The sequence below is a fragment of the Triticum urartu genome, chromosome 5 (genome assembly GCF_003073215.2).
Source record: "Triticum urartu cultivar G1812 chromosome 5, Tu2.1, whole genome shotgun sequence".
NCBI lineage: Eukaryota > Viridiplantae > Streptophyta > Magnoliopsida > Poales > Poaceae > Triticum > Triticum urartu.
In genome coordinates, this window is record NC_053026.1 from 202,910,984 (window position 1) to 202,934,642 (window position 23,659).

Sequence of the window (23,659 nt, forward strand, 5' to 3'; positions counted from 1 at the left end):
CGGCCCAAAGGCAGGGGTGGTGGTCGTGGCCGCCACCCCGTCGTCGTCCGCCAGCCCACCGTCATCTGAATAGCGTCACGTGAATGGTTAACAGAATTTTGGATTTACTAGAATTTAAAAACCAGGCATCTTAATGTTTTGCCGGCAATCAATGGTGCCCTGGTGTTTGAAATTCATTCCCATTTCTTACCTGGGACCTAAGCATGCACCCAAGGACACATATTTGATTTTTCAACCAATTTATATGTACTGGAGCATGTGCATGTAGTTCAAATTTTAATTATGCACATAAATGCATTGAAAACTCAGTTAATGCATAAAAATGTCCAAACAAACCCCAAAAAATCAAAAAATTCACAAAACACTCCTGTTGTTCTATGTTGACATGAGAAAAATATTTGAAAGCAATAAGAGGCAATGGATATCGTTTCGTCCACAAAGGTGGGACATTCCCTACCAAAATCCATCATGCTTGTTGTAAGAAGCTCCGGTTTGTGAGAAGCATATACCCAAACCTGCCACCAATGGGATAAAATTTGTACCACAACATGTTGATGCCGCTCCATGATAGCATGCCAAGTTTCATGAATTTCAGACGAGTTTTGGATTTACTAGAATTTAAAAACCATGCATCTCAATGTTTTGCGGGCAATCAACGATGGCCCGGTGTTTGAAATTCATTCCCATTTCTTGCATGGGACCTAACCATGCACCCAAGGACACATATTTGATTTTTCAACCAATTTATATGCACCAGAGCATGTGCATGTAGTTCAAATTTCAATTATGCACATAAATGCATTGAAAACTCAGTTAATGCATGAAAATGTCCAAACGAACCCCGAAAAATCACAAAATAATCACACAACACTCCTGTTGTTCTATGTTGACACGAGAAAAAAATGAAAGCAATAAGAGGCAATGGATATCATTTCGTCCACAAAGGTGGGACGTTCCCTACCGAAAACCATCATGCTTGTTGTAAGAAGCTCCGGTTTGTGAAAAGCATATACCCAAACCTGCCCCAAATGGGACAAAATTAGTACCACGGCATGTTGATGCCGCTCCATGATAGCATGCCAAGTTTCATGAATTTCAGACGAGTTTTGGATTTACTAGAATTTAAAAACCATGCTTGTCATTGTTTTGCGGGCAATCAACGGTGCCCCGGTGTTTGAAATTCATTCCCATTTCTTGCATGGGACCTAAGCATGCACCCAAGGACACATATTTGATTTTCCAACCAATTTATATGCACTGGAGCATGTGCGTGTAGTTCAAATTTGAATTATGCACATAAAATGCATTGAAAACTCAGTTAATGCATAAAAATGTCCAAACGAACCCCGAAAAATCACAAAAAATCACACAACACTCCTGTTGTTCTATGTTGACATGAGCAAAAAAATTCTGAAAGCAATAAGAGGCAATGGATATCATTTCGTCCACAAAGGTGGGACGTTCCCTACCGAAAACCATCATGCTTGTTGTGAGAAGCTCCAGTTTGTGAGAAACATATACCCAAACCTGCCCCAAATGGGAGAACATTTGTACCACAGCATGTTGATGCCGCTCCATGATAGCATGCCAAGTTTCATGAATTTCGGACGCGTTTTGGATTTACTAGAATTTAAAAACCATGCATCTCAATGTTTTGCTGGCAATCAACGGTGCCCCGGTGTTTGAAAATCATTCCCATTTATTGCATGGGACCTAAGCATGCACCCAAGGACACGGATTTGATTTTTCAACCAATTTATATGCACTGGAGCATGTGTATGTGGTTCAAATTTGAATTATGCACATAAAATGCATTGAAAACTCTGTTAATGCATAAAAATGTCCAAACGAACCCCGAAAAATCAGAAAAAATCACACAACACTCATGTTGTTATATGTTGACACGAGAAAAAAATTTAAGCAATAAGAGGCAATGGATATCGTTTCGTCCCCAAAGGTGGGACGTTCCCTACCGAAAACAATCATGCTTGTTGTGAGAAGCTCCGGTTTGTGAGAAGCATATACCCTAACCTGCCCCAAATGGGACAAGGTTTGTACCGCGGCATGTTGATGCCGCTCCATGATAGCATGCCAAGTTTCATGAATTTCAGACGAGTTTTGGATTTACTAGAATTTTAAAACCAGGCATCTCAATGTTTTGCCGGCAATCAACGGTGCCCTAGTGTTTGAAATTCATTCCCATTTCTTGCATGGGACCTAAGCATGCACCCAAGGACATAGATTTGATTTTTCAACCAATTTATATGCACTGGAGCATGTGCATGTAGTTCAAATTTGAATTGTTCACCTGAAATGGCTAGAAAACCAATTTTACAAAATGTTCAAACGAACCCTGAATAATTCCAATTCTTTTACGACACACATATAGTTGCATGTTCACTCCAGATAACAGGTCTAGCAATTCAAACATCGTCCATTGCCGCTTTGACCCCATTATGTAATTCAAATCAAGATGAAAATCAAGTAGATCGCACACAGTTTATTATCAGCAACCGTGTGAGATGTAGTACAAAATATCTTGGAGCACCGTCGGTGTATAGTACGCCTATGGCTTACGCGAGAAGGTGTGTGGGCTACAGTCCACAGCCGGCGTCTCAAGCACACTAGCTCGCTCCCCAAATATCATTTCACTATTCAATCGTCGTCGGTGAAAGATGGGCACGTGGACCCACGTCGTGAGGGCAACTTCGGTGGCCCACTCTAGCGAGAGCATGGCTGTAGCCGCCATGCGCGTGCTAACAAGGTGCATGAGCGCGACCGCAATTTGCAATCGAGCGGCAAAGGCAGCCCAAACCACTGTTGTTGCTTCTTAGGTGGCGCCAGCAACATCTGGCTCGGGGATAGCAACTGGCGAGAGCAGCACAGCAGCTGTCCGTTCCGCAACGGCGGCCTTAGCCCTAATGGAGGCCGCCCACGACCATGTCGAGGCCGCCCGCACCCAGCTCCTAGCGGTCACCGCACAAATTGAACGAAGCTTCTCCGACAATGTTCGGCAACCCACGGCCGAAGAGCTGGCAATCGCCGAGAGCGTTCGAGCAGCCATCCGTTCCTCCGCCGCATACCTTGCGACGACGGAGCCCGTCCAAGCCCAGATCGTGTCCGCCCACGCCCAGCTCGTGGCAGCCTTTTCTAAAGAGATGGTGGATGCGGATGGCGAGATGCTTGTCGAGTATGGTGCGATGGATGCCATGGAGCCCCTTCCCCGGGAGACCGTCGGGCACGAGCTGGACATGGAGGCGGTGGCGGAGATCGACGAGCACCAGCCGTAGTAGTACTCTACGTTTTGTTTAATTAAGAGCACCGGTCTTTAATTTGTTAGAGCAATGTTTAGGTCAGCTAGCTCTATTTAATTGCTGAATTTGCTCAATTAAGAAGTGTGGGTGTGTTGTAGTCCTTTGTGTACCCAAATTATGCAATGACATGGATGACCACTGTAACCATGGAAATTCGAACCAAAACTTTTGACGTTCGAACTCATCACACACGGGTTAAGCTATCTGAATCATTTGTGATGTCGACATATCGTACACAGTTATCAATAAGGGACCATGTTTGACGACACTTTGCGCGCCAGTTTTTTGGCTGAAGCGATTCCAAATTTTCGGCTTCCGTGGAAATATCTACCTCCCCGCCCCCTCCCCTTACCAAAAGCCACATTTCCCCTCTTTCTGCCTTCCTTTCCAAGTTGAAACCTTCACTCCTTGCTTGCAGCGCTGCCGTCTCCTCGCCGGCAACCCTCCTTCACGCTGCTCGGCCTCCTCTATCCAGGCAGGTAATCCACACCCGACCCCCATCCTCCTCCTCCTTCCACATCCCACATGCCCTGACCGCCGGCGCGAGCGCGACACCTTCCACCCAAATCACTGACCCCTCCACCAAATAAGTGCCGGCCTAAGCCATGGTGCATGCGGTATAGCCAGGACCTCAAGGAGCATTTGGCAGCGGAGAAGCAAATCGCGGCTGCACACGTGCATGAGGCCGCGATGGCTGCCATTCGTGCGACCCCCAGATCTTGGAGGAGCACCTTGCCAATTGCTAGCTACGCCGGTTAAGCATGCTCGATTTACCCGTTGCGTGTGTTGCTCCTGCCTTTCCTTCACAAAATCTAGTGAATTGTGCTATCTAATTTCACCATGCAATCTGTTGCTCTAGTGTATATGTTCTATATGTCGTGCAGTGTGGTGCCCACTTATTAACTGTTTTGTAAATTAGTTGTCGTCTTCAGTTAACTGTTTGGTTTAATTTTGCAAATGTGATGTTCAATTCTTCAGGATGCAATTTTGTGTCTCCCATGTGAGAAATAAATTGAAGTTATCTTTACAAAATTGTGGGTGCATTCTGTTATTGTATACCATCTGAGGAATAAATTGAATTTGGCTGTAGTAAATATATAAGAAACAAATACAATTGCTACAATTGGCTGTAGTTAACTTTTTGGGTAACTCTCTGATCTTCTATTAGGAGTATGTTATATTGTGCAATGTGGTGCTCAGTTAATGTTTGGTTCATTTGTTGTGGTGTTTAGTTAACTACTTGCACTACTGCAGGATGCTGCTAACGCGACACTACGATCAGAGACCCTTCGAGAAACTGTGTGTGATGCCATAATCGCAAACGGTGCTGTATGAAAACCATCAAAAAGGTGAAAACGTTTGCGATGGAGGATGCATCAAACATGGTTCAAATTTTAGTTGCGTGTGCGATGCAGGGCATACGGTTCAGTCCAATGAACTGTTTGTGATGAGGCAGAACAAAAGAAACGGGCAGCTTGATGAAGGCGTGTGCGATATAGAGCATACGGTTCACTCGGATGAACTGTTTGTGATTAGGCAACACAAAAGAAACATGCATCCAGATGAAGGTGTGTGCGATATACAGCATACAGTTCACTCGGATGAACTCTTTGTGATTAGGCAACACAAAAGAAACGGTCAGCCAAATCAAGGTGTGTGTGATTGAGGGCATACGCTCCAGAAGGATTAAATGTTTGTGATTAGGCAACAGAACAGAAACGGGTAAGCCAGATCAAAGTGTCTGCGATTGATGGCATACACTTCACATGGATGAGCTGTTTGCGGTTAGCCACAACAAACTGAAATAGTTAGATAGATCAACGTGTGTGCGCTAGACGGGCACACCCACTCTAATTAAAAGGCGTGTGCTGACAATGCCTATTGCGGTGCACCCTATGGTGCAAACGCCACATACGCGGCCGAGAAGGCGTACGTGCCCACGTTACATCTTCCGGGAATAGTGTCGCACTTATAACCATGAGTAAATTTTGAGCATGCGTCCCGTCACATTCCAAATTGCAAACCTGTTCACACCGATCAAAACCTAAACGGTTTCCCACTTAGGAGCGTATTACTACGCGGTTATAAATACTACTACTCCAAGATGACTGCACATTCCTCCTCAACTCGTCATCCACAAAAAGTCAAAAACAAACAAGTCATTCATCATCATTCCCTTGCGTCCGCCATGGCCAGCGTGAGTTCTTGGTCGAGAGATTGCGACCAGGGAGAGGCGAGCCTAGAAGCGGGAGCACGAGAGATGTCCCGCCTCGCCGCGATAGCAACCAACATGTCCCACCGCATGGCCGTAGCAGTAGAGAGGTCCCGCCGCACCGCTGAAGCAGCATGGAGGACCCGTCGTGCCGTCGATGCAGCAGACTAGTCCGGCCGCGCCACGGAAGCAGAAGAGATGTCCCGCCGCGCTGCGAATGCAGCAGAGATGTCCTCCCTTGCCGCGACAGTATGGGAAAATGCCTCGCAGGCAGGCGAGGACTCTTACAGGTGCATGCGTGCCCTCGTCCATAGGCAGATAGATCAGACCTCCAGGTGGGCGAGGATGGAGGATGACATGCAAGCCTCGTTTGAACAGTCTACCAATGTCATCTGGCAACGAAATGAGAGCAATGCGAAGCTCCGGGCCGAGCGCAACCTGCTGAGGGCGAAGATCGTTAGAAGTGCGGAGCAGCAGGAGCACACCACTGCCTTGTTGAAGAGGACCGGCGTCATCGTCGAGAAACTTATGGATGAGAATAACAAGCTGCGCATCGAGCACAGAAGGCTGGTGGAGGAATCTGTGGATGCTCTCAAGCAGCATCTTGAGGACAAGAAAGAGCTCGTCGCCGCTCATCGTGGAGACTAGTTCCCGCGGCCTGCAGGAACGCATCAAGAAAGTAGAGATCAGCGAGCCAGATCGTTGTCTTCCTTCATCTTTTGCCCTTGTGTATTTCGGGCGTTGCCGCATGTGGCTTTTTTTAATTATGTTTCTAAATATGTAAGACAATTATTATCCACTGTCGTCGTCCTTATATTCATCATGCTTTCTATAAGAAGCAGTCGATGCTATATAGGTCCGTCGGATCTTGCATCAAGACCGTGCAAAACTTTCTTTTTAGATTTTCATATTTCTCTCTTAAATCTTAGTCCAGTGAGACATATAGCCACGCCGTAGAACAGGTACTCAGGCACCATTAATGGAGACGTTGGGAGGGAGGTGCGCGGCAGGTAGCGGTCAAAGGGCTCTCCTCTCAATGAGCACGCGCAGGGGTCTGATCGCGCGCCTCCCGTACTCAAATAGCTACCCCGCACAGCACCTCCTAGCCAATAAAAAAGGGGACGCGTGGCCGCACGAAATTGGTAAGTCGAACGCCCACGGTTTCAATAATACTTGTGTTTCCGATTTGTAAAGTGACATCACTTGTTCCAAAATGACTTTGATGATTGTTAATGTGTGGGCCTTCGCAAATCGGACAGAAAAATTACCACAACATGTTGGTGCCATGTCATGAGACCATGCCAAGTTTCATGATTTTCCGGTGTGTTTTGGAATTACAGGAATTAAAAAACCAAGTTTCTCAATCTTTCCGGCCAAGCCACGACGCCCATATGTTTGAATTTCACTCCCATCTCTTGCATGGGACCTAGAAATTCACCCAAGGACACACATGTGATTTTTCAAACAATATTGGTGCACTGGAGCATGTGCTTGTAGTTCAAATTTTAATTATGCACATTAAATGCCCAGAAATTCAACTAATGTATAAAAAAGGCCAAACGAACCCGGAATAATTCCAAAATTTAGCACGGTACTTCTATTTGGTCTAATCTGGCTGTGTAAAAAAATAAGGAGGGAGAAGGCAGTGTACGTATGTCGCCTCGCACACGGAGGTGACAGGTTCCCTCTCGGAACCACGAGCCTTCCTGAGGGAAGCTCCGGTTTGCAAAAAAGCTTACACCGAAGCTTGTCCCAATTCGGCCAAAAATATTACCGCAGCATGTTGGTGCCATGTCATGAAACCATGCCAAGTTTCAGGATTTTCAGGCGTGTTTTGGAATTACAGGGATTAAAAAAACCAAGTTTCTCAATATTTTTGGCTGAGCCATAACGCCCAGATGTTTCAATTTCACTCCCATCTCTTGCATGGGACCTAGAAATTCACCCAAGGACACACATGTGATTTTTCAAACAACTTTGGTGCATTGGAGCATGTGCTTGTAGTTCAAATTTTAATTATGCACATTAAATGCCCAGAAATTCAACTAATGTATAAAAAAGGCCAAACGAACCCGGAATAATTCCAAAATTTAGCACGGTACTTCTATTTGGTCTAATCTGGCTGTGTAAAAAAATAAGGAGGGAGAAGGCAGTGTACGTATGTCGCCTCGCACACGGAGGTGACAGGTTCCCTCTCGGAACCACGAGCCTTCCTGAGGGAAGCTCCGGTTTGCAAAAAAGCTTACACCGAAGCTTGTCCCAATTCGGCCAAAAATATTACCGCAGCATGTTGGTGCCATGTCATGAAACCATGCCAAGTTTCAGGATTTTCAGGCGTGTTTTGGAATTACAGGGATTAAAAAACCAAGTTTCTCAATATTTTTGGCTGAGCCATAACGCCCAGATGTTTCAATTTCACTCCCATCTCTTGCATGGGACCTAGAAATTCACCCAAGGACACACATGTGATTTTTCAAACAACTTTGGTGCACTGGAGCATGTGCTTGTAGTTCAAATTTGAATTATGCACAATAAATGCACAAAAACCCAATTAATGTATAAAAAGGTGAAACAAGCCCGGAATAATTCCAAAATTTAGCACGGTACTACTATTTGGTCTATCTAGCTGTGTAAAAAAATAAGGCAGGAGAAGGCAGTGTACGTATGTCGTTTCTCACACGGAGGTGACATGTTCCCTCTTGGAACCATGAGCCTTCTTGAGGGAAGCTCCGGTTTGCAAGAAGCTTACACCACAGCTTGTCCCAATTCGGCTAAAAATATTACCGCAGCATGTTGGTGCCATGTCATGACACCATGCCAAGTTTCATGATTTTCAGGCGTGTTTTGGAATTACAGGAATTAAAAAACCAAGTTTCTCAATCTTTCCGGCCGAGCCACGACGCCCAGATGTTTGAATTTCACTCCCATCTCTTCCATGGGACCTAGAAATTCACCCAAGGACACACATGTGATTTTTCAAACAACTTTGGTGCACTGGAGCATGTACTTGTAGTTCAAATTTGAATTATGCACATTAAATGCCCAGAAACTCAATTAATGTATCAAAAGGCCAAACGAGCCCGGAATAATTCCAAAATTTAGCACGGTACTTCTATTTGGTCTAATCGTGCTGTGTAAAAAATAAGGCGGGATAAGGCGGTGTACGTATGTCGTTTCACACACGGAGGTGACACGTTCCCTCTGGGAACCACGAGCCTTCTTGAGGGAAGCTCCAGTTTGCAAGAAGCTTACACCAAAGCTTCCCAATTCGGCCAAAAAAATTACCGCAGCATGTTCATGCCATGTCATGACACCATGCCAAGTTTCATGATTTTCAGGCATGTTTTGGAATTACAGGAATTAAAAAACCAAGTTTCTCAATCTTTCCGGCCGAGCTACGACGCCCAGATGTTTGAATTTCACACCAATCTCTTGCATGGGACCTAGAAATTCACCCAAGGACGCACATGTGATTTTTCAAACAACTTTGGCGCAATGGAGCTTGTGCTTGTAGTTCAAATTTGAATTATGCACATTAAATGCCGAGAAACTCAATTAATGTGTAAAAAAGGAGAAATGAGCCCGGAATAATTCCAAAATTTAGCACTGTACTTCTATTTGGTCTAATCTGGCTGTGCAAAAAAATTAAGGCGGGAGAAGGCAGTGTACATATGTCGTTTCGCACACGGAGGTGACACATTCCCTCTCGGAACCACGAGCCTTCTTGAGGGAAGCTCCGGTTTGCTAGAAGCTTACACCAAAGCTTGTCCCAATTCGGCCAAAAAAATATCGCAGCACGTTTGTGCCATGTTATGAGACCATGCCAAGTTTCATGATTTTCAGGCGTGTTTTGGAATTACATGAATTAAAAACAAAGTTTCTCAATCTTTTCGGCCGAGCCACGACGCGCAAATGTTTGAATTTCACTCCTATCTCTTGCATGGGACCTAGAAATTCACCCAAGGACACACATGTGATTTTTCAAACAACTATGGTGCACTAGAGCATGTGCTTGTAGTTCAAATTTGAATTATACACTTTAAATGCCCAGAAACTCAATTAATGTATTAAAAAGGCGAAATGAACAAGGAATAATTCTAAAATTTAGCACGATACTTCTATTTGGTCTAATCTTCCTGTGCAAAAAAAATTAAGGCGGGAGAAGGCATCGTGTGTATGTCGTTTCGCCTATGGAGGTGACACATTCCCTCTCGGAATCAGGAGCCTTCTTGAGGGAAGCTCCGATTTGCAAGAAGCTTACATCAAAGCTTGTCCCAATTCGGCCAAAAAGTTTACCGCAGCTTGTTGGTGCCATGTCATGAGACCATGCCAAGTTTCTTGATTTTCATCCGTGTTTTGGATTTACAGGAATTAAAAAACCAAGTTTTTCTATCTTTCCGGCCGAGCCACGACGCCCAGATGTTTGAATTTTATTCCCATTTCTTGCATGGGACCTATAAATTCACCCAAAGACACACATGTGATTTTTTAGCAAACTTTGGTGCACTGGAGCATGTGCTTGTAGTTCAAATTTGAATTATGCACATTAAATGCCCAAAAACTCAATTAATGCATAAAAATTCCAAACGAACCCGGAATAATTCCAGATTTAAACATGACACTCATGTACTAGTTGCATGTTCACTATACGTAAATGTTCTAGCAATTCAAACACCATCCTTTCCCTCCATAACACCATTTTGTCTTTCAAAACATAATGAAAAAATCAGGTATACTACAAACAGTTTACTAGAAAGAATCATGTGGGATGTGATATAAAATATCTTGGCGCACCGTCTTGTCTGGCTTACGCAGGAAGCTCCGTCGTGTGTAGTCCATCGCCCCCGCTTGAACCACACTTGCACGCCAGTTTCTCGTGGCACCGAGCGAAAAAAATTGCCACCGCGGAAATATCTATCTCCCCGCCCCCTCCCTCCTACCAAAAGCCACATTTCCACTGTTCCTCCTTGCTTTCCAAGTTCAAACCTTCACTGCTGCTTACTGGCAGCTCAGCCTACTCGCCGGCGACCCTTCTTCTTGCAGCGCCGCCTCCTCACCGGCAACCCTTCTTCTTGCAGCGCTGCCTCCTCGCCGGCGACCCTTCTTCTTGCAGCGCCGCCTCCTCGCCGGCGACCCTTCTTCTTGTTGCGCGGCCTCGTCGATATGGTCAGGTAATCCACACCCCACCCACACCATCCTCCTCCTTTCCCGTCCCACATGCCCCAACTGACGGAGTGACACCTTCCACCAAAATCACTGCCCCCTCCTCCAATTAAGCGCCGCCCACAGCCATTTTACACACAGTATAACGTGAAGTTGGATGCGGCCGCACGCGCGAACGAGGTCACTATGGATGACATGCGTGTTGACCGCCAGATCTTGGAGGAGCACCTCGTCTTCGAGGCCACTGTCGACACCTCCGCGTGGTTGTCTACTTTAAAATACAGCTCGTGATGTTTTCTCGAGGCCACCACCAGTGCCTTCTAGTGATTTGTCCTCTGTAATGTTAATATGCAATCTGATGTTCAGTTAACAGTTTGGTCCTCTAAAATGTAATGTTCAGCTAACACTTTGGTCCAACAATTGCTACATTTTGTAGTACTGTTCTCAAGCATTCTTTGTTTTGTTAACTGTCTTATCTTCTAGTACATGTTTCTATTCTGCAATGTCGTGCTCAGTTAACTATTTTGGTTCATTTGGTCTGCTGTCCATTTAACTGTTTGGTTCAGTTCTGCAATTTGATTTTCATTTGCCGTGGGTACAGTTTTGTATTTTTATGCATGTGACACCAATCGAATTTGGCTGTACTCAATACTTATTCTACTGATAGTATGGCAACTCTTAGTTAACCTAATCAAGATCTTCCTTATGTGTGTTGTAGGGAAACAATGGGAGACACTGCGGTTTACCATCAAGGTTTGTTCAAGCAGGGTCGTTTGGCTAATAGCACATTATTGTGCAGATGCAGGAATCATTTTAATATTTAGGTTTCTTACAATTTGGTCTTGCATATGTAGGTCCTGCTGTTGGAGGCTTAGACCCACTGTTCGACCCATTTTGCATATGGGGAAATGAGATGTCCATGAATATCAGTCAAGTCAAGAAACTCAGAAAGATTGTTAGGATGAAGAAACTTGCGACGAATAACAGCAAGATCTTTGTTTGCAAAATGAAGAAGACATCGGTCAACTATAGGATGGTACCAACTCTTTGACCTTGTTTTTAACCCTTGCGCCATTTCAAAATTTACAACAACGATTTATGCATAGCTTTGCTTTCAGTACTTTTCAAAGCAGTTCACCGATGATTACCTCTCAAACCACCTGCATGGTCAAGAGGCGAGGAAGGTATTCATTCAACACCCACGGTACAGTATTGAAGTCTTGCTGAAGAGGACGAAGGTTGGGCGGGCAATTATCCATAGCCACTGGCCTAAAGTTGCAAGGACATTTAACATCACTGAAGGCTCAATATTTTCCTTTCGCTTCTGCAGTTTCCCAGATGAGATTCATCTGTCTATTTACCGTGTATGATGCTACTTTCCAAAGGTTTTGATGCTGCATGTGAAACTTGGTGCTGTTGTGTAATGGCGTAACTGAGTGCTGAAGCTATCTGATGTAATTCGATTATGAAATCCTGGTTGCTTTTATACGGATATGAAATATCTAGTGTGTTTTATAAGAAATGTCAGTTTGATTAGTACATGGATTATCAATAATAGGCTAATTACCCTGCTTATTAGGGTTTTCTATTGCAAACGGTTACTCAGACGGCACCGTGGATGATGAACTCAAACAACCTGCACGGTTTCTAGAAAGTAGGCATGTTCGATCAACTAACAATCACACACAACTTCCGGCAGCGAACTGTTTGCGTTAGGCCACCTTGCACACATGTTTCCACACAAAGAACTATGTGGTATGTACATACCTACGGAAATGATTTTCTGGGATTCACCGTGTGGGATGTACATACATACGGAAATGATTTCTGGGATTCACCGTGTGGGATGAACATACCTACGAAAATGATTTCTGGGATTCACCGTGTGGGATGTACATACCTATGGAAATGATTTCTGGGATTCACCATGTGGGATGTACATATCGATGGAAATGATTTCTGGGATTCACCGTGTGGGGTGTACATACCTATAGAAATGATTGGGTTTCCATGCCTCGCCCGATCGCACATGGCCCCAGCCTGGGTCCCACGAGGGCCTATCCCCGACGATTTCTGGGTCGTGTGGGAAGGACCCTCCTATCTCCCACACTCACTTGGCGACGGTTCCAAATGCCATCCCGGAAAGGGGTTTTAAACCGTTTTTTAGGAGCTCACTGTACCAGTGTTGGTTCAATGTTATATTGTGCAATGTGGTGCTCAGTTAATGTTTGGTTCATTTGTTGTGGTGTTTAGTTAACTGCTTGGTTCAATTCTGCAATGCGATGTCCAATTGTTGTGGGTAGAATTTTGTATTGTTGTGCATGTGAGGAATAAATCGAATTTGGCTGCACTTAATACATGAGAAACATATACAAGTGCTATATTTCCTAGTTCTTAATCATCCTTGGTTTGGGTAAATGGGTTTTCCATGTGGCTTCAATTAATCTAATGAATCTGCAATGTACTTATTTTTCATCAACATATTTTACTGATAGCATGCGAGCCCTTACTTAACCTGATGACTAACTACCTTATATGTGTTGCAGGGAAACAATGGGAAGCACTGAGATTTACAATCGAGGTTAGCACGTGCATGGTCCGTTTTCTAATAGCACATTATTGTGCAATTGCAGGAACCATTCTAATATTTTGGTTTTTTAACAATTTGGTCTTGCACGTGTAGGTCCTGCCGTTAGAGGTTTTGACCCACTGGTCGACCCTTTTGCATATGGGGAAATGAGTTGTCCATGAATATCAATCAAATCAAGAAACTCGGAAAGATTGTTAGGATAAAGAAACTAGCGACAATAAATAACAAGATCTTGGTCTGCACAATGAAGAAGACATCAGTTCACAGAAGATGGTACGAACTATTATACCTTGCCTTTTTTTATTCCTTTGCCGCATTTCCAATATAGAGAAGATATGTATGCACATCCTTGTTTTTAGGCCTTTCCAAAGCAGTTCACTGATGATTACCTCTCAAACCACCTCTATGGTCAGGAGGCAAGGAAGGTTTTCATACAACACCCACGGTTCAATATTGAAGTGTCCCTGACGAGGTCGAAGGACCGACAGTCAATCATCCATAGGCACTGGCCTAAACTTGCAAACACCTTCAACATGAATGAAGGCTCAATATTCGCCTTCCGCTTCAGCAGTTTTCTAGATGAGATGCATCTATCTATATACCGTCTATGATGCTAATTTCGAAAGGTTCTACATGTTGCATGTGGAACTTGCTGTTGGTGCAGTTGTGTAATGGGGTAGCTGAGTGTTGAAGCTATACCATGTTGTACTCTGATGTATTTCAATTATGAAATTCCGCTTCCTTAATATGGAAATGAAATATATTGTGTGCTTAATATGAATGTCAATTAGATTAATAAATGGATTATTAATAATAGGGCAATTAGCCTACTAATTGGGTTTCGATATTGCAAATGGCTGTTGAAAAATACCGTGGGCGATGACCTCAGGCAACGCACATAGTTTGTTGGAATAAACAGTGTTGGATCAATGAAAAATCACACATGACTTTCTCTTGAAAACTGTTTGTGTTAGCCCACCTTGCGCAAACGTTTACAACATAAAAACTGTGTGTCATGGACAGCCTTTGCCACACAGTTTCTTCTATGGACCGTGTGTGCTACATTCAATAACGCAAACGATTTAACGGGAAAAATTGTGTGTGATGTACCTGTGAACGGAAACGTTTTCCTTGGAGCGACTGTGTGGGATGTGCATACGAATGGAAACGTTTAGCGGGCACTGATTGTGTGGGATGTACTTGCGACCAAAAACAATTTCGTCGTATAATTGTATTTTTTACCTCTACTGTACGTATTTCTGTATTTGAGTGCTCACCGGTCACACACAACCTCATTTTGCCGAACATGTGTGCCAGGAGGGCATATCCCTGACGGTTCCTGGGTCGTGTGGGAAGGACCCCCCTATCGCCCACACTCACTTGGCGAAGGTTCAAAATGCCGTCGCGGAAAGGGGTAAAAAACCATTTGTTTAGGACCGCCGCGCACCAGTGTTGGTTCCTACATATTCTACGAAGATCCTTATCGATCAAACTGCATAACAACATACATTGTTCCCTTTGTTATCGGTATGTTACTTGCCCGAGATTCGATCATCGGTATCTCAATACCTAGTTCAATCTCGTTACCGGCAAGTCCCTTCACTCGTTCCGTAATGCAACATCCTGTAACTAACTGATTAGTCACATTGCTTGCAAGGCTTATAGTGATGTGCATTACCGAGAGGGCCCAGAGATACCTCTCCGATACACGGAGTGACAAATCCTAATCTCGATCTATGACAACTCAACAAACACCATCGGAGACACCTGTAGAGCATCTTTATAGTCACCCAGTTATGTTGTGACGTTTGATAGCACACTAAGTGTTCTCCGGAATTCGGGAGTTGCATAATCTCATAGTCATAGGAACATGTATAAGTTATGGAGAAAGCAATAGTAGTAAACTAAACGATCAAAGTGCTAAGCTAACGGATGGGTCAAGTCAATCACATCATTCTCTAATGATGTGATCCCGTTCATCAAATGACAACTCTTTGTCCATGGCTAGGAAACATAACCATCTTTGATTAACAAGCTAGTCAAGTAGAGGCATACTAGTGACACTCTGTTTGTCTATGTATTCACACATGTACTAAGTTTCCGGTTAATACAATTCTAGCATGAATAATAAACATTTATCATGATATAAGGAAATATAAATAAAAACTTTATTATTGCCTCTAGGGCATATTTCCTTCAGTCTCCCACTTGCACTAGAGTCAATAATCTAGATTACATTGTAATGATTCTAACACCCATGAAGTCTTGGTGCTGATCATGTTTTGCTCGTGAGAGAGGCTTAGTCAACGGGTCTGCAATATTCAGATCCATATGTACCTTGCAAATCTCTATGTTTCCCTCCTTGACTTGATCGTGAATGGAATTGAAGCGTCTCTTGATGTGCTTGGTTCTCTTGTGAAATCTGGATTCCTTTGCCAAGGCAATTGCACCAGTATTGTCACAAAAGATTTTCATTGGACCCGATGCACTAGGTATGACACCTAGATTGGATATGAACTCTTTCATCCAGACTCCTTCATTTGCTGCTTCCGAAGCAGTTATGTACTCCACTTCACACGTAGATCCCGCCACGATGCTCTGCTTGGAACTGCACCAACTGACAACTCCACCATTCAATAAAAATATGTATCCGGTTTGTGACTTAGAGTCATCCAGATTAGTGTCAAAGCTTGCATCAACATACCCGTTTATGACGAGCTCTTTGTCACCTCCATAAATGAGAAACATATCCTTAATCCTTTTCAGGTATTTCAGGATGTTCTTGACCGCTGTCTAGTGATCCACTCCTGGATTACTTTGGTACCTCCCTGCTAAACGGATAGCAAGGCACACATCAGGTCTGGTACACAACATTGCATACATGATAGAACCTATGGCTGAAGCATAGGGAATGACTTTCATTTTCTCTCTATCTTCTGCAGTGGTCGGGCATTGAGTCTGACTCAACTTCACACCTTGTAACACAGGAAAGAACCCTTTCTTTGCTTGATCCATTTTGAAATTCTTCAAAAACTTTATCAAGGTATGTGCTTTGTGAAAGTCCAATTAAGCATCTTGATCTATCTCTATAGATCTTGATGCCCAATATATAAGCAGTTTCACCGAGGTCTTTCATTGAAAAATTCTTATTCAAGTATCCTTTTATGCTATTCAGAAATTCAGTATCATTTCCAATCAGCGATATGTCATCCACATATAATATCAGAAATGCTACAGAGCTCCCACTCACTTTATTGTAAATACAGGCATCTCCAAAAGTCTGTATAAAACCATATGCTTTGACCACACTATCAAAGCGTATATTCCAACTCCTAGAGGCTTGCACCAGTCCATAAATGGATTGCCGAAGCTTGCACACTTTGTTAGCACCTTTTGCATCGACAAAACCTTCTCGTTGCATCATATACAACTCTTCTTTAATATATCCATTAAGGAATGCAGTTTTGACATCCATTTGCCAAATTTCATAATCATAAAATGCGGCAATTGCTAACATGATTCAGACGAACTTAAGCATCGCTATCGGTGAGAAGGTCTCATCATAGTCAACTCCTTGAACTTGTCGAAAACCTTTCGCAACAAGTCGTGCTTTGTAGATAGTAACATTACTATCAGCGTCAGTCTTCTTCTTGAAGATCCATTTATTCTCTATGGCTTGCCGATCATCGGGCAAGTCAACCAAAGTCAACACTTTGTTCTCATACATGGATCCCATCTCAGATTTCATGGCCTTAAACCATTTTGCGGAATCTGGGCTCATCATCACTTCTTCATAGTTCGTAGGCTCATCATGGTCAAGTAACATGACCTCCAGAACAGGATTACGGTACCACTCTGGTGTGGATCTTACTCTGGTAGACCTACGAGGTTTGTTAGAAACTTGATCGGAAGTTTCATGATCACCATCATTAGCTTCCTCACTTACTGGTGTAGGAATCACTAGAACTGATTTCTGTGATGAACTACTTTCCAATAAGGGAGTAGGTATAGTTAGCTCATCAAGTTCTACTTTCCTCCCACTCACTTCTTTCGAGAGAAACTCCTCTAGAAAGGATCCATTCTTAGCAACGAATATCTTGCCTTCGGATCTGTGATAGAAGGTGTACCCAACAGTCTCCGTTGGGAATCCTATGAAGACACATTTCTCCGATTTGGGTTCGAGCTTATCAGGTTGAAGCTTTTTCACATAAGCATCGCAGCCCCAAACTTTAAGAAACGACAACTTGGGTTTCTTGCCAAACCACAGTTCATAAGATGTCATCTCAACGGATTTCAATGGTGCCCTATTTAATGTGAATGCAGTCGTCTCTAAAGCATAACCCCAAATTGATAGCGGCAAACCAGTAAGAGACATCATAAATCGCACCATATCTAATAAAGTGCGGTTACAACGTTCGGACACACCATTACGCTGTGGTGTTCCAGGTGGCGTGAGTTGTGAAACTATTCCGCATTGTTTCAAATGAAGACCAAACTCGTAACTCAAATATTCTCCTCCATGAGCAGATTGTAGAAACTTTATTTTCTTGTTACGATGATTTTCCACTTCACTTCTTTGAACTTTTCAAATGTTTCAGACTTATGTTTCATCAAGTGGATATACCTATCTGCTCAAATCATCTGTGAAGGTAAGAAAATAATGATACCCATCACGAGCATTAACACTCATCGGACCACATACATCAGTATGTATTATTTCCAACAAGTCTGTTGCTCGCTCCATTGTTCTGGAGAACGGAGTCTTAGTGATCTTTACTCCAATATGACCTAAACGGAAATGCCACAAATAAGTTGCACTATCATTATTCAACTCTGCATCTTTTAGCTTCAATACTATGAATATGTGTATCTCCACTATCGAGATTCAAAAAGAATAGACCACTCATCAAGGATGCATGACCATAAAAGATATTACTCATATAAATAGAACAACCATTATTCTCTGATTTAAATGAATAACCGTCTCGCATCAAACAAGATCCAGATATAATGTTCATGCTCAATGCTAGCACCAAATAACAATTATTTAGGTCTAAAATTAATCCCGAAGGTAGATGTAGAGGTAGCATGCTGACGGCTGATACGTCTCCGTCGTATCTACTTTTCCAAACACTTTTGCCCTTGTTTTGGACTCTAACTTGCATGATTTGAATGGAACTAACCCAGACTGACGTTGTTTTCAGCAGAATTGCCATGGTGTTATTTATGTGCAGAAACAAAAGTTCTCGAAATGACCTGAAACTTCACGGAACATCTTTTCGGAAATAATAAAAAATCCCTGCAAAAGATGAGGACCAGGGGGCCCACCACCTGTCCACGAGGGTGGGGGGCGCGCCCCCTACCTCGTGGGCCCCCTGGAGCTCCTCTGACCTCAACTCCAACTCTACATATTTGGTTTTGGAGAGAAAAAAATAAAGAAGAAGGATTCATCGCGTTTTACGATACGGAGCCACCACCAAGCCCTAAAACCTCTCGGGAGGGCTGATCTGGAGTCCGTTCGGGACCCCGGAGAGGGGAATCCGTCGCCATCATCATCATCAACCATCCTCCATCACCAATTTCATGATGCTCACTGCCGTGCGTGAGTAATTCCATCGTAGGCTTGCTGGACGGTGATGGGTTGGATGAGATTTATCATGTAATCGAGTTAGTTTTGTTAGGGTTTGATCCCTAGTATCCACTATGTTCTGATATTGATGTTGCTATGACTTTGCTATGCTTAATGCTTGTCACTAGGGCCCGAGTGCCATGATTTCAGATATGAACATATTATGTTTTCATCAATATATGAGAGTTCTTGATCCTATCTTGCAAGTCTATAGTCACCTATTATGTGTTATGATCCGTTAACCCCGAAGTGACAATAATCGGGATACTTACCGGTGATGACCGTAGTTTGAGGAGTTCATGTATTCACTATGTGTTAATGCTTTGGTCCGGTACTCTATTAAAAGGAGGCCTTAATATCCCTTAGTTTCCGCTAGGACCCCGCTGCCATGGGAGGGTAGGACAAAAGATGTCATGCAAGTTCTTCTCCATAAGCACGTATGACTATATTCGGAATACATGCCTACATTACATTGATGAATTGGAGCTAGCTCTGTGTCACCCTAGGTTATGATTGTTACATGATGAACCGCATCCGGCATAATTCTCTATCATCGATCCATTGCCTACGAGCTTTCCATATATTGCTCTTCGCTTATTTACTTTTCCGTTGCTATTGTTACAATCACTACAAAATACCAAAAACATTACTTTTGTTATCATTACCTTTTGCTACCGTTACCACTACCATCATATTACTTTGCTACAAAATACTTTGCTGCAGATATTAAGTTTCCAGGTGTGGTTGAATTGACAACTCAGTTGTTAATACTTGAGAATATTCTTTGGCTCCCCTTGTGTCGAATCAATAAATTTGGGTTGAATACTCTACCCTCGAAAACTGTTGCGATCCCCTATACTTGTGGGTTATCAAGACTATTTTCTAGCCTAGTGACGAGGGTGGGGGCGCGCCCCCCTACCTCGTGGGCCCCCTGGAGCTCCTCCGACCTCAACTCCAACTCTATATATTCACTTTCGGGGAGAAAAAAATCAAGGAGAAGGATTCATCGCATTTTACGATACGGAACCGCCGCCAAGCCCTAAAACCTCTCGGGAGGGCTGATCTGGAGTCCGTTCGGGGCTCCGGAGAGGGGAATCAGTCGCCGTCGTCATCATCAACCATCCTCCATCAGCAATTTCATGATGCTCACTGCCGTGCGTGAGTAATTCCATCGTAGGCTTGCTGGATGGTGATGGGTTGGATGAGATTTATCATGTAATCAAGTTAGTTTTGTTAGGGTTTGATCCCTAGTATCCACTATGTTCTGAGATTGATGTTGCTATGACTTTTCTATGCTTAATGCTTGTCACTAGGGCCCGAGTACCATGATTTCAGATCCGAACCTATTATGTTTTCATGAATATATGTGAGTTCTTGATCCTATCTTGCAAGTCTATAGTCACGTACTATGTGTTATGATCCGGCAACCCCGAAGTGACAATAATCGGGACCACTCCCGGTGATGACCGTAGTTTGAGGAGTTCATGTATTCAGTATGTGTTAATGCTTTGGTCAGGTACTCTATTAAAAGGCCTTAATATCCCTTAGTTTTCGCTAGGACCCTGCTGCAACGGGAGGGTAGGACAAAAGATGTCATGCAAGTTCTTTTCCATAAGCACGTATGACTATATTCGGAATACATGCCTACATTACATTGATGAATTGGAGCTAGTTCTGTGTCACCCTAGGTATGACTGTTACATGATGAACCGCATCCGGTATAATTCTCTATCACCGATCCATTGCCTACGAGCTTTCCATATATTGTTCTTCGCTTATTTACTTTTCCGTTGCTATTGTTACAATCACTACAAAATACCAAAAACATTACTTTTGTTATCATTACCTTTTGCTACCATTACCACTACTATCATATTACTTTGCTACTAAATACTTTGCTGCAGATATTAAGTTTCCAGGTGTGGTTGAATTGAAAACTCAGCTGCTAATACTTGAGAATATTCTTTGGCTCCCCTTGTGTTGAATCAATAAATTTGGGTTGAATACTCTACCCTCGAAAACTGTTGCGATCCCCTATACTTGTGGGTTATCAACGGCGATCACATCGACTTTGGAACCATTTCCCACGTGCATCGTCACCTCGTCCTTAGCCAATCTCCGCTTAATCTGTAGCCCCTGTTTCGAGTTGCAAATATTAGCAACAGAACTAGTATCAAATACCCAGGCGTTACTGTGAGGATTATTAAGGTACACATCAATAACATGTATATCAAATATACCTTTCACTTTGCCATCCTTCTTATCTGCCAAATACTTGGGGCAGTTCCGCTTCCATTGACCAGTCCCTTTGAAGTAGAAGCACTCAGTCTGAGGCTTAGGTCCAGAATTGGGCTTCTTCACTTGAGCAGCAACTTGCTTGCAGTTCTTCTTGAAGTTGACCTTCTTCGCTTTGCCCTTCTTCTTGAAACTGGTGGTCTTGTTGACCATCAACACTTGATGCTCCTTCTTGATTTCTACCTTCGCAGCCTTTAGCATTGAGAAGAGCTCGGGAATTGTCTTATCGATCCCTTGCATATTATAGTTCATCACGAAGCTCTTGTAGCTGGGTGGCAGTGATTGAAGAACTCTGTCAGTGACACTATCATCAGGAAGATTAACTCCCAGCTAAGTCAAGTGGTTGTGGTACCCAGACATTCTGAGTATATGTTCACTGACAGAACTATTCTCCTCCATTTTGCAGCTGTAGAACTTATTGGATACTTCATATCTTTCAATCCAAGCATTTGCTTGAAATATTAACTTCAACTCCTGTGACGCCCTCGATTCAATTGTACACTAATCATACACGCAAATGTGTACGATCAAGATCAAGGACTCACGGGAAGATATCACAACACAACTCTAGACAAAAATTAAAATAATACAAGCTTTATATTACAAGCCAGGGGCCTCGAGGGCTCGAATACATAAGCTCGAAAACACAAGAGTCAGCGGAAGCAACATTATCTGAGTACAGACATGAGTTAGAAAAGTTTGCCTTAAGAAGGCTAGCACAAAAGCAACATCGATCGAAAAGGCAAGGCCTCCTGCCTGGGAGTCTCCTAACTACTCCTGGTCGTCGGCGGTCTCCACGTAGTAGTAGGCATCGACAGTGGCATCTGACTCCTGGGCTCCGGCATCTGGTTGCATCAACCGGAAAGAAGAAAAGGGGAAAAGGGGGAGCAAAGCAACCGTGAGTACTCATCCAAAGTACTCGCAAGCAAGGATCTACACTACATATGCATCAGTATCAATGAAAAGGGTTGTATCTGTGGACTGAACTGCAGAATGCCAGAAGAGAAGGGGGAAAGCCTAGCCTATCGAAGACTAGCATCTTCTGGAAACCACCATCTTGCAGCAACACGAGGGAGTAGAGTAGCATAAAATTAAAGTAGTAGTAGTGATATCAACCTCGGCCAGAGATCCTTTCTCGACACCCTACGAGAAAGCAATCCCAGAGCCATACTATCCAGTTATCATCACAATCCAATTCTCATTACCATCCAGTTCTCATCACAAGTATCCAGTTCTAGTTGTATCGATCGGGATACAACTCCAAGTGTCTGTTACCGTAGGACAGGCTATCGATAGATGTTTTCTTTCCTGCAGGGGTGCACCAACTTACCCACCATGCTCGATTAACTCCGGCCGGACACACTTTCCTGGGTCATGCCCGACCTCGGCCAAACAATACGCCGCAACCCGACCTAGGCTTAATAGAGAGGCCAGCACACCGGACTAAACCTATGCCCCCAGGGGTCATGGGCCATCTCCTCGGGAACTCCTGCACGTTGCGAGGGCGGCCGGTGAGCAGACCTAGCTACCTCCTTCAGCAAGGCAGGCGCTTACGCAGTCCAACCCGGCGCGCGCCGCTTAGTCGGTGACGTCTATTAAACTTTGGTTGATGCCTACGACGCAGAACGCCCATACTATGCCCACGTGATGGTTAGTGCTATCAGGCCAGAGGCCCTCGGATCAAATATCCAAATCGTAGTGGATTAGGAACGCGCGGTAATAAGCAAAGACTCACGAAAGATGTGACCCCGTTGCCCCGTCTCGAGGACTTGCGGCAAGGGCTAGGAATGCCCAGCCACGCCTCGTAATTATCTCGCGGGCACCTTCCAGGTCCGCCCGACTCCACTTCACCGCAATTAAGCTCGCGCGGGTACCCCTCAGGGCCAACCTGTCTTTAGTAACAGGGTCCAGTGCAAAGTCATAGTAACCATAGTAACCGTGTGTCTAACACCAAGGTGGAAAACCTGAGGAATCACCCATGTTGGATTCCCACTCGATGTAAACATCAAGGTGAACGTAAGAGGAACCACCCTCGCGGCTCACACTTGAGGGGTTGCATGACAGAGTCGTATCGGAAGTGGTTAAGGAGGAAATCACCCTCAATGACCATGACCGAATAGCTACTCTATAGAGATCTCATCAGGAGTGATGTATGAGGTTCCACCCTCGGCACTCGATGGTAACTCTGAAGAGTTGAGCAACAAAGGGTCGTGATGTGACGTGAGGTGTCGGGGCTTGGTCTTCGATCCCGTTGATCGGGTTTTCTGATAATCCAGCGGGGCAGTCGGGTCAAGTGGGGGGGTCATTGATGGGTCTCTAACCAACCTATACTAAGAAGTTTAGTATAAGTAGGTAGGTAACAATAGCAGGTTACAATAAATAGGCTATGCAGCAGAATAGGAGCAAACAATAACAGTAGAAAAATCTAATGCAAGCATGAGAGAATGGAATGGGCG